We start from the raw sequence: 17,846 nt of genomic DNA, 5'->3' as shown, positions 1-17,846 counted from the left end.
CAGGGTACCGTTGACGTCGGCCTCATCAGAGACGAGGACAATGAGTTGGCCACATGTAGAGGGCCCCGTCCAGAGCTGCCACCACTTGCTGATGATCTTGCAGATACGGTAGCCCAGGCCCGCACAGCTACACAGACGTCCACTGACACTACCCCGGTCGAGTCTATCCCGGGTAGTAGCACAGCCGCGAGCTCCTCTCGCACAGCCCCTCTACCGTTACTGGTCCCGCTTGCTAGGGTCCAAAAACTAGAGGCACAAATGGCCACTCTTCTGCATCATATCCAGCCGTGGATGCAGAAGTCTATTACTGAGTCTGAAGCGCGTATGGAGAGGAAGATGCAGCGGAAGATTGCTGAGGTTCACCAGCGCCTAGATGCATTTGAGTTGAGAGTGTTAGCCCGCCCAGCACCTCCGGTAGATGTGTCGACTCTTCAGGCTGCAGTCGACAGTCTTCGGGCAGACATTGACACGATCCTAGAGACGAGAGTGCCGGAGCCTGTCGAGCCTGTTGAGGACACTGTATTGGCGGCCCTGTTTGCCACCTCAGACATTCACCCACCTTCCCCTCGAGAGAGTGCCAAGAGGCGTAGGGGTCGATCAGAAGATGAGGCGCGAGCAAGGAAGAAGGAGCGACGGGAGATGGAGGCCGCGAGGAGAGCCTCACTTGCTGAGGCGGAGGCACACCAAATCAGAGCATCACAGATAGCGGCTGGGGCGTCTAGCTCCCGCACTATAGAGACAGCAGGAGGCCCTACTGATGGTGCGGTGGCTGCTGAGGACATCACTGAGGGTGTCCAGATTGCTGAGGACACCACTGAGGGTGTCCAGATTGCAGAGGATGTGGGTTCTGGGAAACCGGACCCACCAGCTTGTTGATCGACGGCGCTATGCGCCACAGGTTTGCTTCACCTACCCCTCTAATATTTAGATTTTTTTTATGCATTGGGGACAATTGCATGTTTTTTTGTTGGGGGTGGGGTAAATGGAAAGTGAGTGTTAGGGTGAAGTCTGAGTAGCCCAACTCACTATCCTCTTTTGGGGTTTTCTTGCCTGAGTTCTTTTTCCCCAAAAGACTGATTATTTTTTTTGTTGAACCGGCATGTTTATATCTTTTGTACATAGTTTAATTCTAGAGCATGATGGCTAAAATGATATCCTGATAAACTGAAAATAACGCATGACTAGGCATAGTAACTGACAATTGTGTGGCTCTAAGCGTGAAATAGAGTTACACCATTGCATTACCCTAAGTCTTTAATTCGAACTAGGTGTCTAATAATCTGGTATAGTGATGACATGTCAAGTGAGAGTGAGGAAATTTGAATAGTCCACTATTGGTACTGAGCTAGAACTTGCCTGGTTAGTCCTGCTAAAAGTAAGCTGTAACAAACAATTAGGAAAGGATCATAGGCCCTTATTCAAGAAAGCCCATTTCCAACCCAAATAAAAGAAACCGAATGAAATTTATCCTTCTTTGATCCAAATAATCTGAGCTTAAATTAGACCTTTCTTTTTCACCCTAACTGATCTTTTCGGGGAACAATGTGTTGGCCCTGGTCCCTCCTTGGACATGTGCACCTCAGCTTATGCCAAAAGCATAAGTTGAGGGTGGCTAATACAGTAAACAACCTTCGTTTTGGCCCTGACCCAACCTTGGGTATTGTGTACCTTGACTCATGGCAAAGCCATGAGTTGAGGGTGGCTATTACGAGGAATGCTCTGGAAAGTGGGGTTGAAAGAACAAAAGAGAGAGAAAGAACAAAAGTAAAGTGACTCAGAATTAGTTGAAAGAAAAGTAAAGAAAAAGAAAAATATACAAGAATTACAAACAAGAAAAGAAGAGAGTCACTTACACAAATGAAGAAAGAAGAGAAAATTGAGCAAAGGGAAAGAATATGAGAAACTGGGCGAGATAAAATGATAGAAAAGGGAAGGTTTAGCCGATATGTCAAGGAGGGCAAAAAGTCACTAAAGTATACCTAAATATACCCTACCTGACCCTGAGCCTATGTTACAAGCTAAGAAAGTCCTATCGTGATCCTAAGGGTTGTATAGCGAACTTAAGGCAGTGAAAATAAGGGCAAGCTTATGGCAATAGGTATGAATGAGTGTGACTTTGTTCTGAGAGCGAGTGTTGAAAAGTAATCCTTATACTCAAACTGAAATCATTGTGTGAAAAATGAGGATTTTGTTCTAAAGTGAGGACATTAGTTGCAATACCAGAATTGTTAGCACCTCGGTGAGAAATTGAAGAGGATAGGTGTTAATGCATGGTGAGTCTGTGTCATGTTCTGATCCCACAAAATTCAAGCCTAATAGTGATAGCATGCATAGATTTGATGAGATTAATCGGGATTGATAGCCAAATGATTGCAAAGGATAAAACATGGATACTATTGTACAAAGATTTTGTAGTGAGTCATAGTGCGTCGCTTGAGGACAAACAACGAATTTAAGTTGAGGGTGTTGATATACCGTGGTTTCACGGTATTATTAATACTTTTTCCTTAAGTTTAGTGTGTCCAAAAGCCTTTTTGTGCTAATTTTTATATAAGTTTCTCTTTGTTTTGCAGGAAATCTGTCCAAAGCTGAATGCGGAGATTTTGAGCGGAGAAATGCAGAAGAGACCACCTACGGAGCTTATGACGGTCCGTCGTGCCTGTGACGGTCCGTAGGTGGCAGCGTAGTGCAGCTGCTGAAGGAAGATGGGGAAGTCTGACCAAGTGTGGGATTACGAAGCTTGTGACGGTCCGTCATGGCTGTGACGGTCCGTCCTGCAGGTTCGTCGTGAAGTTCAGAGAAGTGATCCCAGTACCCAGATTCCGAGAGTTGAAGTATTTTGGAACGAAGACCCTCGACGGACCGTTGTGCCTATGACGGTCCGTCATACTTGCCGTCGAGGGGAATGAAGAAAGCAGCAGAAGAAATTGCACCAAGTATGGGACGACGGAGTCCACGACGGTCCGTTGTGACCACGACGGTCCGTCGCGAGGTCCGTCGACCCAGCCGCGTTTTGGCAGATTTCCAGCAATTAGAATTCTTGTTTAATTAGGTTTTTGTTTTTTTATAAATAGTTCGAAAAACCTCGTTTTTGAGGTTAGACACCTGATAGTTAGACTCTTAGATTGTTGAAACTCCGTATTCGTAAACATTGTATTGTGAGATTCTCGATAATCATTAGACTTTTCGTGAGATTATTGATTACTTTGAGAATTCTTGCAAGTGATTTTTGGTGATTAATCAAGCAACCTTTTGGATTTTATTCTTTCTCATTGAAGTAAGTACATGAATTCTTATTTAATATATTTGAATATTGTGTTTATGGCTATGAGTAACTAAACTCCATAACTAGGGTTGTGGGAACCATAGGCAAATAATGAGATAAACCCTAACTAAAATAACAATTCTAGAATAGTGTCTTGCATGTATTAATAATTCTTTCGCTTAGAAGTCTTTTTAACGGATGATCAACGTTAGAACTCGCCTTAATGCTACTTGCCGGACCAAGGAGGTAGATAATAGGAAAAGAATTATTAACATAGATTTAGTGTATACTATCTAATAGGCTAGTATTGATTGGTATGAGGTAATAACTTAGTCAAATATCGAATACGATGCTTAATATGAGGTAAAGATAAGGGTTAGGAAAGCAACACACGTAGCCGGACCAAGGTGCGGAGTGAGATTTTCTAGATGCCGGACCAAGGATTTAGAAATACATAACTTATCACTTTGCATGCAAGATACTAGGAAAGAATTGTTATAGTTAGAATTATCAAGTTATGAACCTGTGGGGAACACGTAAACCCTAGTTACTTTGATTAATTGATTAAAATCCAACTTTCAAAACTGTTAAGTGTCTCCTTCAATTTCGTTAGTATTTTTTACTCATTAGGAAATACAAATCCCCCTTTTTATGTTTTTACTTTCTAAGGAAGTCATCAACCGAACAATAGTAATAATAGGTTGAAGTTAAGTCTAGACTATTTTCCTCGTGGGAGCGATCCCAACCTCACTAGTTGGGTTATTTACTTGACACGACCGCTTTACTTCTTATTTGAGAAGTAAGTTTGAGCGTATCAATAATCACCCTAGGTGTACCAAATTTGGAGACGATATTCTTTTTAAGGAATGTGGTGACACTTTTACCTTATTTGTTTTGTAGCGCAGTTACTTCCATCCATGTGAACTAATAGAGAGACCCTTAAAATAAATGCCCCATACATCAAACAACTCAATAACCAATTAGATATCTACATAGCTTTTGCCTCTTTGAAATTCCTCCTTCCCTTTGGCAACAATCACAAGACTAGGCGATATCATGAGAATCTAGTGGATGATAAGCCAATAATACCCAAACTGCAATATCTTATGTGAATTTAATACCACTATGATTCCCACCAATCAATGCAGAGTGTCACGCCTCTAGTATTCTCATCATCTCAACCTCAGGCACACAACAACGAATATTCCAATCAGCACAAAATAGAACAAATGGCTCATCCCAAAAGAACTTTTTCACATCATGCATAAACTTTTTCCTTTGGTGAAAAGACAAATTGGATGGAATCAGATCACATTCCAAGTAGTGAGCAAAGTCTGCGAACTAAGTAATCAAATCATGAGAATCAACCAATACTTGTTCGTCTTGAAAATCATCATCAATTTCAGCCTCACCTCCTAGATTGAGCATAACTTCCTTCTCTAATTTGGACAAGTGATTGGCAACTTAATTTTCTTTCCCTTTTCTATCTTGCACATCAAAGTCAAACTCTTGCAATAACAATACCCATCTAATCAACCTTTATTTTGCATCCTTCTTAGCCATCAAATACCTCACTGCAGAATGGTCAGTATGCACTATGAACTTATTACGAAGCAAGTGGAATCAAAATTTCTCGAATGCAAAAATCTCTGCAAGAGGTTACGGTTCTTTCAATGTATAGTTCTTTTGAGCCACAATTAAAGGTTTGCTGGCATGGTAAATAGGATGAAGAATCTTCTCTCGCCTCTATTTCAATACCACACCAAGCGCCACTATACTCATATCACACATTACCTCAAATGGTTTCCCTAATCCGGTGAAATAATTATAGGTGCAGAAACTAGTATTTCTCCAAATGATCTCACACAAGTACCATCAAAATCAAATTTATACTCCTTTTCGAGCAATTGGCACAATGGGTGTGCAATCTTGGAGAAATCCTTGATTAACCTCCTAAAGAAATTGCATGCCCAAGAAAAATTCTAACACCTTTAACAGAGATAAGTGGTGGAATATTTTTTTATTACCTCGACTTTCTCTCTATCAAACTCAATATCCTCTTCAGAAATTCAATGATCCAAACTATCCCTTCTTTCACCATGAAGTGACAACTTTTTCCAATTGAGCATAAGATTGCACTCTTCAAGTCATTTAGGTACCTCAGCCAAATGATCCAAACAACCATCAAATGAGTGACCTACAACACAGAAATCTTCCATAAATAGTTCAGTAGATTCCTCAGCCATATCAGAAAATGACGACATCATGCGACGGTAGAAGGCCTCTTGAGTATTATACAACCCAAATGGCATATGTTTGAAGGCGACATTCCCATAAAGGAAAGTGAAGGTGGTATTTACTTGGTCTTCTGGAGCTATGGAAATCTTATTGTAGCCTGAATAACCATCAAGAAGGAAATACTAACCCTTACCAGCAAGGCGATCCAACATCTGATCAATGAACGACATATGAAAGTGATTTTTTTCTATCCAAACACTTAATTTATGGTAGTCTATGCGTACTCTCCATACGAGAACTGAAAGCATCAGAACAAGATCATTTTTCACATTACCATAGTAATCCCACCTTTCTTAAGCACACACTGAACTGGATAAACCCAACTACTATTGACAATGGGATAATTCCAACATCCAATCACTTGATAATTTCCTTTTTCACTACCTCTTGCATATGAGGATTCAGTCTCATTTGGTGGTTATTACTAGGATTGTGATCGGCAATGATTGGATTTTATGAGAACAAATGTGAGGATGGTTCCCAATAATGTCCGCAATAGTTCACCCGGTAGCTCTCTTGAGCCTTTTCAACACAGAAATCAATGCCTCAACTTGTACTACAATCAAATATGCCGGAATGATGACCGGTAAAGTAACATCTCTCCCCAAGAATACATAGCTCAAATGTGATGGTAGAGCCTTAAGCTCTTATTTTGGAGTCTTCAATAGGAGGTTTTCCGTGTGGAGAGTCATGATTCTTCATATCTAGATCAAGCTTCTTTTGTTTGGAAAATAATTCAAAACCTATCAAGTGCGGCGACCAATTCTTCATAGTCTTCAATACCATCACCTCAAAATTCATTATTACCGCTGCCAGTGCATCAACACCTAAACTCTATTCAATAGACACATCAGAACCAATCTCCACAATATGATTCACCATGAATACTGATTTAACATCAGTTTTTTGCCTCTTGGACCTATATATACTAATAGTTACCTTTTCACTGTTCTGTCAAAACTTCATCTTCCCCTTCTCCATATCGACTTAGGCTCGCCTAGTAGCAAGGAATGGTCTCTCTAGGATGATAGGAACCTCAAAATAAACTTATAATCTTGTATCACAAAATTCACCAAAAAAAATAAACCACTCAACTTTCATAAGTACATCTTGGAGCAAACCAATGGGCTTTTGATTGTTGTATCGTCCATGAGCAATCACATCACACTTGGTTTTGCAGACCGTAAACCCAACTTATTGTAAATAAGTAATTGCATCAGATTAATACTAGCACATAAATAACACAACGCCTTCACAAAAGGCAATAACCTAATGGTACAAAGAATAATACAACCACCAGGATCCTCTTTCTTCTTCACAATCCACCTAGTAGAGAAGGCACGACAATGTCGTAACCTATAATAATCTTCTAAAGTGACACTCCTCTTCTTAGTCACCAAATCTTTCATAAAGTTTTCATACCCAGACCTTTTCTCTAAATCCTCTATCAACAGAATAGTAATGGAATGTTATTTCAACATAATTATGAACTAGCGATATTCCCCCACTTCTTTCTTCTTTAACAATCTATATGGGAATGAAGGTGGAGGTCTAGGTACGGAACAACTTTTTGAGTTATCACTACTTCTTTCTCTGTAGCATTCTAAGAGTCTCCAAGAACCTCTATCTCATCGTCAACTTTCTCAACTACAATTTAAACCTCAGACAACATATGTGGATTAATGGTCAGTTTACCCCCTTATGTAGTGACTGTCATACAATGCCCATCATTCTTCATAATTTGGATAGTGTTGCTAGGAAGTGTGCCAGAGTGATGTGGGTTTATTGTAGTAGAAAACTCATTCATATGTTGCTAAGGTTTCTTGATAGACACTGCACGGACATCAAATTTTTGACCAATACTAGAAAAGTAATTTCGCATATCCTTCACATTCTCATCAGTCAAATCAAACCTCTTCATATCTTCTTCATCATATCCTTGATAAGTGACATACTGCCTCCAAACTTCCCGATTGCCAGATTCCCAATTGTCTGAAGGAATATAAGGCCTAACCTTATCGTTTATGCTGCCATAGTTGTTTTGGTTGTAATTTTTATTGCGATTGTAGTTCCCATCCCGGACATATTCACACACATGATTATAGTTACCATAGGTCTAAACATGGTTTCCTTGCTTTTTTACACCAATTATTAGAGGTTGAACCTTGGGAGTTGGCTCAGAAACCCCTCGTCTAATCATTCACCAAATACACATCTTCTTCATAGTAACATTATTCAACCGGTGCTGGTAGATTTCTAGTCAAATAATTCACATCATTTAACTTTTTGCACCTCCGCTCATATGCTTTAATACTAACCCGAACTCGGTCCTCATCTGAGTCATATCCTCATTAATATCATCAGCAGATTGATTATGTGCATATTGAATTGCAAAAGTGATTCTCCCGGTCTCTGACTATGCAGTGCTCCAAGCTTTGTTGTTTTGAGAGATTTTCTCCGATTTCCAAGCGATTTGCTCAAAAGTGCACCCACCATACGAACCCCAACGATAGTATCAAGAAAAATCTTGGTATTATCATCCTGACCTTTATAGAAGTATTCCTTTAGCTACTAATCATCAATACAGTGATTTGGAACACATCTTATGAATATAGTGAACATACTACTCACACACTCTCTAGGTAGTGCCACAATGTTTTTGAGTTTATCTTAATGGTTCAACTTCTTTGACAATGGAAAAAATTGTCCATGAATACCTTGTACAATTTATCCCATGTGTGAATGGAGTTATATGGGAGTTCTGAAAACAACACCGCAGCATCACAGTCAAGTATAATAAGAGGACTCTCAATCCTATGACATCCATGTTCAAATCTGGTCGACCCATACAACTCTTGCAAATACTCCTCAACTTGTCCATGTGCCGATGCGGATCCTCCGATGCCATACCAGAAATAAAACTCCTTGTTGTAAGCATCTGCATCAAACTACTATTACCCAAAAATGTGTTCCCCACCAATGTGTTCCTTGGATGTAGCACATTAGGTCCTTTAGCTTCAAAAGGTATTGAAGTCAATTCTGTAGTTATCACACAACATTGGTTCTGGTGGATTATGTACCCTCAATGCATATCCAATATATTACCACCATGATCCTCAACATGGTCTCTAACAACCCTAGGAGGCTGCAACTGAACTCCATCACCCAGATTTCCTCTGATTAGATTACCTGGGACCCCTTAGTTATTCATCTTTCTGAAAGATCTGGTAGCTCAAGATCGTAAGGAGTTAATAGTTCGCCTTGACTCCGTGTACTTGGCATACACTAGAGTAGGAACATGTATAACAAAAAGAAAAATAAAATTAAAATTAGGAAATACTTGACTAAAGCTCAATAGTGTAGTTAAACTTAATCTAAAATCTTTCTTCCCCGACAGCGGCACAAAAATTTGATATGCTCAAATTACACCTTCCTAAAGAAGTATAAGTGATCATTGTCAAATAAAGAACCCAACTAGTATGTTGGGATCTATCCCGTGAGGAATATGGTTTATACATAAATATAATCATGAATATATTCGTGTAGTAAACTTATCTCCGAGACAAGTAAGAAAAAGTTAGGGGGGGGGGTTGTGTAACAAATAACTGATTGATTGATAAGTAACAAGTGAGCAAGATTCAAACTATATTGTTATCAACGAGAGAGAGAGAAAAGAAGGTGTATTTGTTCCCCATAAACACATATTGTGGTAATCCTAATAATACTAATCCTTTCCTAGTGTATCACAGGCAAAGTGGTAAGCTATGTATCTCTAAGTGCTTCGTCCGCTAAATAGGGAATTTCACCCCACACCTTGGTCCTGCTACGTGTGTATAATTTACTATCCCTTGCCTTTGACTCATATTATATATCCCATCAATATATGGCATAGTTTTCACCCTCGCACTAATTGACATTACACGATTATATAGTATCAAAATAATCTCTGTTAATAATTCTTTTCTTATCTAACCTTGGCCACCGTTAAAATACTTCTAAATAAAGAATTATCAATGCATGCATCAACACTATTGAACAATCACTTATTTGTTATTCATATGTTTTTAATCACTCATGGTTCCTACAACCCTTGTGTCACTATCCGAGAGCACCCCCCAACTCATGTTACGACGTACTTGACCCTGGATGGGTCTTGTACAAGCCTCTTAGCATTCATTTATCACATAGGTAATAAATATAGTACAGAATCAAAACTTTTCTCAATAAAACCAACAATAGAAAACTCTTTTATAAAGCAACATAAAATTAAGTCTCAACATAGACATCTTACACACAATCACAACATAATAGGGACACGAACCATTACAATTTAAAAGAAACTACTAGAAGTATATTTCATCAAAATAAAACAAAAGACCTCTTCACCCTCAAATCAATGAGGACTTACCTAGTCTTGGAAGAAATAGCATTCTCAACCTACACTTGTAGTAAAAATGTGAATGAGATGGTGTTAGAACAATTTAGCACTAAGTATAACGACTAAGAAAAAACATACAAAAAGGGACATTTTTTGAAAGTCATGCTTTATGTCATTTTGTAAAACTTCATGAACATTTGAACAATAAGGGCATAGTGTAAGTCAAAACCAAAATACAAGTCATAATATCTCAATTAAACCCTTACCTTTAGCATTACCTCAAGTAGTCACACTTCAACTAGAACCAACATGCAGTACATAGGCACTAGGCACATCCATTAAGTAGGTCATTCATTATTCTAGGGCTCTATCTAAAGTTACACTAAGACATCCTTAAGTACGACATAAAGTGGCATCCCATACTACTTCTTCATGCCAACCCTATGTGTTCCTTAAGGCTACTTTTAGACATGAATCTTTACATTTCAACATGACATACTAAGTAACCCGTTTAATTAACATAAGAGAGATACGAATCACATTATAGAGATAATAAGTCAGCATTCACTATGAGCTTCATTTAGTGGACTTTCACACATTAATCAAGAAGAGTTAAGGAACTCACTCTAGCCCTATCAAAGCCTACTCATGTCATGTGTAGATAGCATTCCATACTAGCTACACATTGTAGAACCTATTAATTAACTAGAGTGAACAACCCACATGATCGGAATATGCATTAGTCAACATAGACCATGCAATCTAGACACTGAATACGGTGTCATAAAACCCCATATGTTGGAAGGTGTTCTACTTTACAACGGTAGAACTAATACAAATTCTATTTAGTCACATAATGTAGGGGATATCTAGAGATGTTCATTGGACTATAGCCTAACATAGGGAAGAGACACCATCTTAACCATATCTACTCGGTGCTTAGCGTTAGTTCCATAGAGTAGTTCATTACACTAATGTACTACAGAGGGCAACAATATTAGGTCTACTGATCCAATGTACTTCAACAAAAAAGGGTTACCACCAATAGGTCTACCTATAAAGGTTAATTAAGGATAACACATTGATCTTTCTTATGAAGGGCCACCACCTTTAGGTCTGCCAATCCTAGATTCATTATTTCACACAAAAATGAGGCTACCACATTAGGTATACAAATTGAAGGTTTTACATTCACATAGGTTTCTAGAATCATCATGAAGGGGCACAACTTTTAGGTCTAACGGTTCAAGACATAGTCTAAAATACCTCATTAGTTATTTATAGGGAGGCTACCAACATTAGGCCTACCAACCAAGACATTCATATAAGAAGAGACTACCAACATTAAGTCTACCAATTCTAACATTTAGCTATTAAATCAAAATATATTCATTAGTCTAGAAGAGGATGCATTATCCTACCAATTCAAGACACATCCACCTTTACATTTATTTATACAAGAATAGGATAACTAAGACTACCAATTAAATATGCTTTATTAATGATTACATTCACATTATATAACATCACCATTCTATCATTGGAGTCAGATGTACATATACTTCAAGAAATGATCGATCACCTTGCTTCATCAAATTCACATTTATATAACTATCAAATAAGCACCTCCACCATAAGTGGATCACACATAATCATATAACAACTGCATATCAGTAAGAATATATCTCAACCCTTATATACAAGATAATACAATATACAAAGACAATTGACATATTTCCATAACCAATTCCATCATCCGTATAAGCACTTCAACAAGAGATTGATCATAATATGCATTCAACGCCTTAGATATCAACTCACCAAAACACCAATACATCAATACTTAAATACAAAATAATTATACATCAAAATAAGTTATTAATAACATAAACTCATAAACTAACTTCATATTATCACATGCTATTAAATATATGTTCATAATCAATAAATTAATATTCAATTAAGGGGTTTAAAGAAAGACATGGGTTCTTGAAGAAATTACATACGAAATAAACTTAAAATCATCAATAAAACATAAATTCATCAATATAAATGCTTTAAAAATATTTTACAACAAAACCCATGCTTAGGTTAGAAAGTAGGATAGTTGATCATTGAAAAGCTTTGAAGTCTATTTTGAATAGACTTCTTAAATGGAAGTATAATCAAGGATGAAGGATCACCATACTTTATACTTAAATAATCATACAAAATAAAAACATGAATAAATTGACCTTTGAACCTTGAGTTCTTCAACTGTAATGGAATTTTCCTTGAGAGATAATTTTGGGGAAGAGAGGTTTCTAACTTTGAGGTTTTTAAAATAATAAAGTTAAAAATACCTTTTAAATGTCTTAATACTCTTAAAATACATAAAATAACCGTCCATGCATTTATTTATCCAAGGGAGGAAATTACCAAACCACCCCTGGCTTGGCAGAGACTTGCACTCCATTGTAGGTCCAAACGACGACTCCCCATCAACGGACAGTGGATGGGTTGACGCCCCCGTCCTATGCTACCATGGTTTGGTACTGAGGCTTGGTATAGGAATCTAATCCTCTCCAGGAATAAGTGTTGATATACAGAGCAAGTCCACGGGACGTAGATCAATCTACATGCCGTGGTTAGCTTTCGTAGGTCACCACATGTTTGCAGTTTAAGGTTTAAACTTAGGGTCCTACTCAAGGACCCTTAGGGTGGCCCTTGTTGAGTCACTTATACGTTTAACCCCTAAAAATGATGTTCTAAATACGAGAACCATTTACCTTGATTTTAACCTTCAAATGACACTCCAAAAATCCACTATAAGTCACTACAACATACTAGCTCAAAGGACTAGTTTGTGGACGTCATGACCGTTCGTTGACCTTTGATATCAAAAGACCTTGAACTAAACATAAAATCACATTTATAATAAATTGATAAATCTCCAACATCACACACATATATGAAGCTCTAGTTCTCCCTATTTCAATTCAGGGTCATTATAATATCCCCATTTAGGAACATTCGTCCTCGAATGACACTTCAAACACATAAGAGTAACGACTCAAGACTAGCACACCACAATCAACATGTAATCATCATTATAATAGCACACAACTAGGATAAAACGTCAATTCCACATCAAAAATTTAAAACATAACAAGAAAGTAGGAACTATATCTACAATTTCATTATGCATCAAAACTTCACATTCTTCTTTTCATTGAAGTGACATCCTTCTCCAAGTAACATTCAGCTAATCACCACATAATTAGACATATATGTCCCTATTGAAATAATACATTTAGGCATGTTCAACAATGAACCTCATGAAGCATTTAAGAAAATCATACTAGATGCATAATAACATGGGGAACACATTAATAAAAATTCATTTTTGTCATAAAATAAAAATTAAACCAAGACATGCGTAACATCAAGAAGCCATGGAAAACTCATTACTAATGATGATCCAAAAACATATGACAATTAACAATAAAACACTAGGTCTCAAGCTTGAGTAAGAAAATAAGTAAAAGAGATTACCGTAAGGAACTCCCACAACCTTGCTATTCATCATACCACCCCCCACTTAAGGGAAAAACTAACTAAAAGAACACAACACAAGAGTCTCAGTACACCTTAATACAAGAAGGACTATCACTTACCAGTACCTTTATTCCGATTAGATCCCTTTCCCTCTTAGCTTGAAGAGCATAGAAACGAGTTTTATTTTGAGCATAGAGATTTGGGCCGTAAAAAGGAGATTTCTTGTCCTCCCTTTGTCACGACTAGAATGTAGACCCCAGAACGCAGCAAGCCAACATACGTCATCATTACTTCATCTAGGTTAATTTTTGCGGAAAATTAGAACTTTTGTTTCCTTAAAATTTATATTGGAAAACATAGATCAACATAATACTATCTACGTAAGCTCATAAACATTCACAATAACCATCTAAATCAAGATAATCAAATGAAATATATGGTCATAAATATAAAGTTTCCAAAATGGCATTAATGCAACATCTAAAAGTAAATATGATAGAAATGTAGTGGAACATACTCCAACAGCTCATGCCTACGTCTACGCTAGAATAAATCAGTAAGCATCCTCGAAAGCATCAGGGCCTACCAAATCCGCACAAAAGCTCCCCGTTCGGATAACTTCTGCGTTGACTTGTAAGCTCTAACGTCCAGCTGCACCTGCACCTAAAAGTAGATAAATAAATTGAATCAGTACACACTTGTACTAAGTATGGGTATATGCAAGCACACAACGCGGACATGGATGATTTAGACTAGAGCTCTCCTAACGATATGATTTATGGAAATTCAACTCAGTGGACTTCCAAAAATTGGATTAGGAAAGTCATTCTGTGAAAGTAACATGCATCATCATACGTATTATATTGCACGCAACACATAACATATTGCATAAAACACATAACATATTGAATATACCACATATTATATTTAATTTCATTCTTTCATATGCCATGGGACCCTGGAACCTGGGACTTAACATTAGGAATTCCCAAAATGAGGTTGAATCACCGGCCAAAGTGAAACAAAAACATGCTCGCGTATACATGTGTCACGCCCCAAGCTACTCCCGAGATGCGGACACGAAACTTAGAACCACAAGTGTTCCCAAGCTAACCCTGCTAGCACAATCATAAGCATACTAAAGAATATAAACTGATGCAGAAGCTAAAAATAAACGTATAATGAAAAGATGGGGAATACCCATATTCTAAAATTAATATATATGAAAATAATGAGTTTAATACAAAAGAAATATTAACTCAATACTAAGCTGAATCTAACTATGTCTCAAATAAGCCTCTAAACTAGACTAGAAATACAGGGACAAGCCCCAGTTAAATCTAGCAAAAACTGAAACTAAATAAGTAATGACTGAAATGACACTCATGACTATTGACCTTGGAGAATGAGGACTCACCACTGAATCTGCTGAACTTGAGATCGGATATCAATCTATGCCTGATCTAAATACTTTGAACCTGAACCCACATCATGAGAAGATGCAACGCATGTATGCATTAGTACTTGAAAGGTACTGAGCATGTAGGATAAAGTAAAGCTTAAAAAAACATAACTGAACAAGCATAAAAGCAAGTATAATAATCTGACATGATAAATTGAATTCTGAGCTAATTGTATGCAATGACCAATTTAAAACATGCTGAAATTGAATACTGAATATGCTGATAAATGGTCAATTCAGGGATTCTGACTGATCTCTGGGAGCTACTAATAACCGATAATAAAACCAGATGAGCTAAATGTGGAGTCTGATGTATACGCCCCATCGTGAGGACCCAATATACCCTTCCAGAGGTATAAAGGCATGCTGGCGTGATCACTAAACTTATTGCCCACAGAGGGGACTTACAACCTACTCTTCTAGTAGTTCTAGGACTATTGGGTACGCTAAAACCTAGTCCAACTAGATATTATGCTACTCCCAATGAATTCTGTAAATTTATTGATTATGTATGAGTTTCTGTAAATATTGGATACCTCGAAACTGAACATGCAAACTGAGAATGCAACAATTAATCTGGTAATCATGCATTGATGACTGAGGTATGTATATCTGAAGTATCTCAAATATCTGGCCTAGCATGTGTAATTTAGGAACTAAACAAATACAAATCTAGGGTTCTAAAATTCATGCGATAGTCTTAGTAATAACATGATAATCGAATTCTGAACATATATTTAATAAATTGATGAAGTTCTATCAAAGTTCTAGAAACCCTAGATTTAGTAGTGACAAGAGAATCAAGAATCTGACTGAAAACTAGGGACCCAATGGGTGAAAGGAACCCACTAGTTAAATCTCACATAGCTGGTGATGAAATCCACTGAAAAAATACTTACATTTTGGGGCTGGAACTGCTGGAGCTTGTGGCGTTCTTGAAATGGGGTTCTTGAGCTTTTTCTCCTCTCTTTCTTCAAAATTTCTATGTTTTGATTCAATGATTTGACTTATATATGTTTTAATTATGTTTCTAGGCTTAAAATGACTAAATATGATGATTTAGGGTAAAAAACGTAACTTAGGTTGTAAACAAAGTAAGAAAGGTCCAAAAGACCCTTGGGAAAGTTGCTGTCATGCGAATCAACGGCCAGGACTGACGGTCTGTCATCTGACCGACTCGCCGTCGTTGGGTCCTTCGACTTGGCCTGTTCAATAAGCCTTTACTAAAATGGGCATTACGTTTTATTTGGAGGTCTAATTTTAGAAAGGTAGGTGGCTACGGAAATTTAATTCAATTATCTATCTGTGGGTAGGTAATAGGACACCTAATTCATTTCGTTCTAAGAGTTATGACCATTTGAAATTGACCCAACTGCATTTCCCGTTAAGTGTGCAAATTTTCCACCTACGAACCGTAGGTCCACTTACTGACTGTGCTGGTCATCCGTAGCTCTTGTCAAAGAGTGGGTGAATGGGGGTATCGATCGACGGTAAGAGACTACGGACCATCGTCTAATCTACGGACCATCGGTCCATCCGTCGATCAAGACATAGCCAATTTTTTCCTAGCTGAGCTTTTGGGAGTTTCTGATGGTGCAGGAGAAACCGTCGTCTGTCCTATGGACCGTCGATGCGATCGTTGGTTTCACCTACAGATTTTTCTGAAAAAAAACTAATTTTTGGTCTATTTTGGTTATGCGGTATTACATTATCTCCCCTTTGGGAACATTCTTCGTCGAATGAAGACTAAACTAGATGAAATAGAAGGAGAGAGCTACAAACCCCATTACTAAACACGGAGAACTGAGTTCCTGACTTAATTGAATTCCGAGTACATGCAAGTATACTGAAAATGCAAGTACAAACAAAGGGAACATGATTCTAAGACTGAATTTATGCATGAATGACGGGAAAACTGAAGAGTAACTATTAACTCAAGTTTGAGTGGAATCGAAAGGAAAGAGGTGAGGATATTTTGCTTTCATGGCTGATTCTGCTTCCCAAGTATCTCCCTCTATGGACTACTTCTGCACAAAACTTTGACTGAAGCGACTTCTTTGTTTCTCAACCTTCTGACCTGGTGGTCAAGAATCTCAACTGGTACATCCTCATAAGAAAGACTATCTTTCACCGCCACACTTTCCCATGGAACTATATAGGTTGGGTCACCTACACACTTCTTAAGAGTGAGATGTGGAAGACCGGATGCACTGCTGCTAATTCTGCTGGCAACTCTAACAAATATGCCACCTTTCCAACCCTTTTCAAGATATTGTAAGGGCCTACATATCTAGGACTGAGCTCCCCTTCCGTTCCAAATCTTATCACCCCTTTCATAGGTGAGACCTGCAGAAAAAGATAATCATCAACTTGGAACTCTATTTACCTTCTCCTTTTATCCGCATAAGATTTCTAACCACTTTGGGATGTCATAAGTCTATCTTTAAGGGTTTGGACTTTCTGCATAGCATAAAGGAATGAATCTGTCCCTATCAAAGCTGCTACACCTACTTCAAACCAACCTACAAGAGATCTACATTTACGCCCATATAAAGCCTCATAAAGGGCCATCTGAATGCTGAAATGGTAGCTATTATTGTAGGCAAACTCAATAAGATGAATGTGATCATCCCAACTACCTTTAAACACGATCACACAAGCTCTCAAGATATCCTGTAAGGTCGGAATGGTACGCTCTGCCTGCCTATCCGTCTGTGGATGAAATGTTGTACTAAGGTTAACTTGCATACCAAGACCTTTCTGAAATAACTTCAAGAAATTAGAGGTAAACTGAGGACCTCTTTCTGAGATGATAGACAAAGGAACCCCATTCAACCTCACAATTTCATTGATGTAAAGCTTGGCATATCCTCCGCTGAATCAAAAGTCTTGACCGCTAAAAAGCA

The sequence above is a fragment of the Solanum pennellii genome, chromosome 4 (assembly GCF_001406875.1).
Source record: "Solanum pennellii chromosome 4, SPENNV200".
Taxonomy (NCBI): Eukaryota; Viridiplantae; Streptophyta; class Magnoliopsida; order Solanales; family Solanaceae; genus Solanum; species Solanum pennellii.
The sequence above is the reverse complement of the archived record's forward strand: the minus strand, read 5'-3'. Positions refer to the sequence as shown.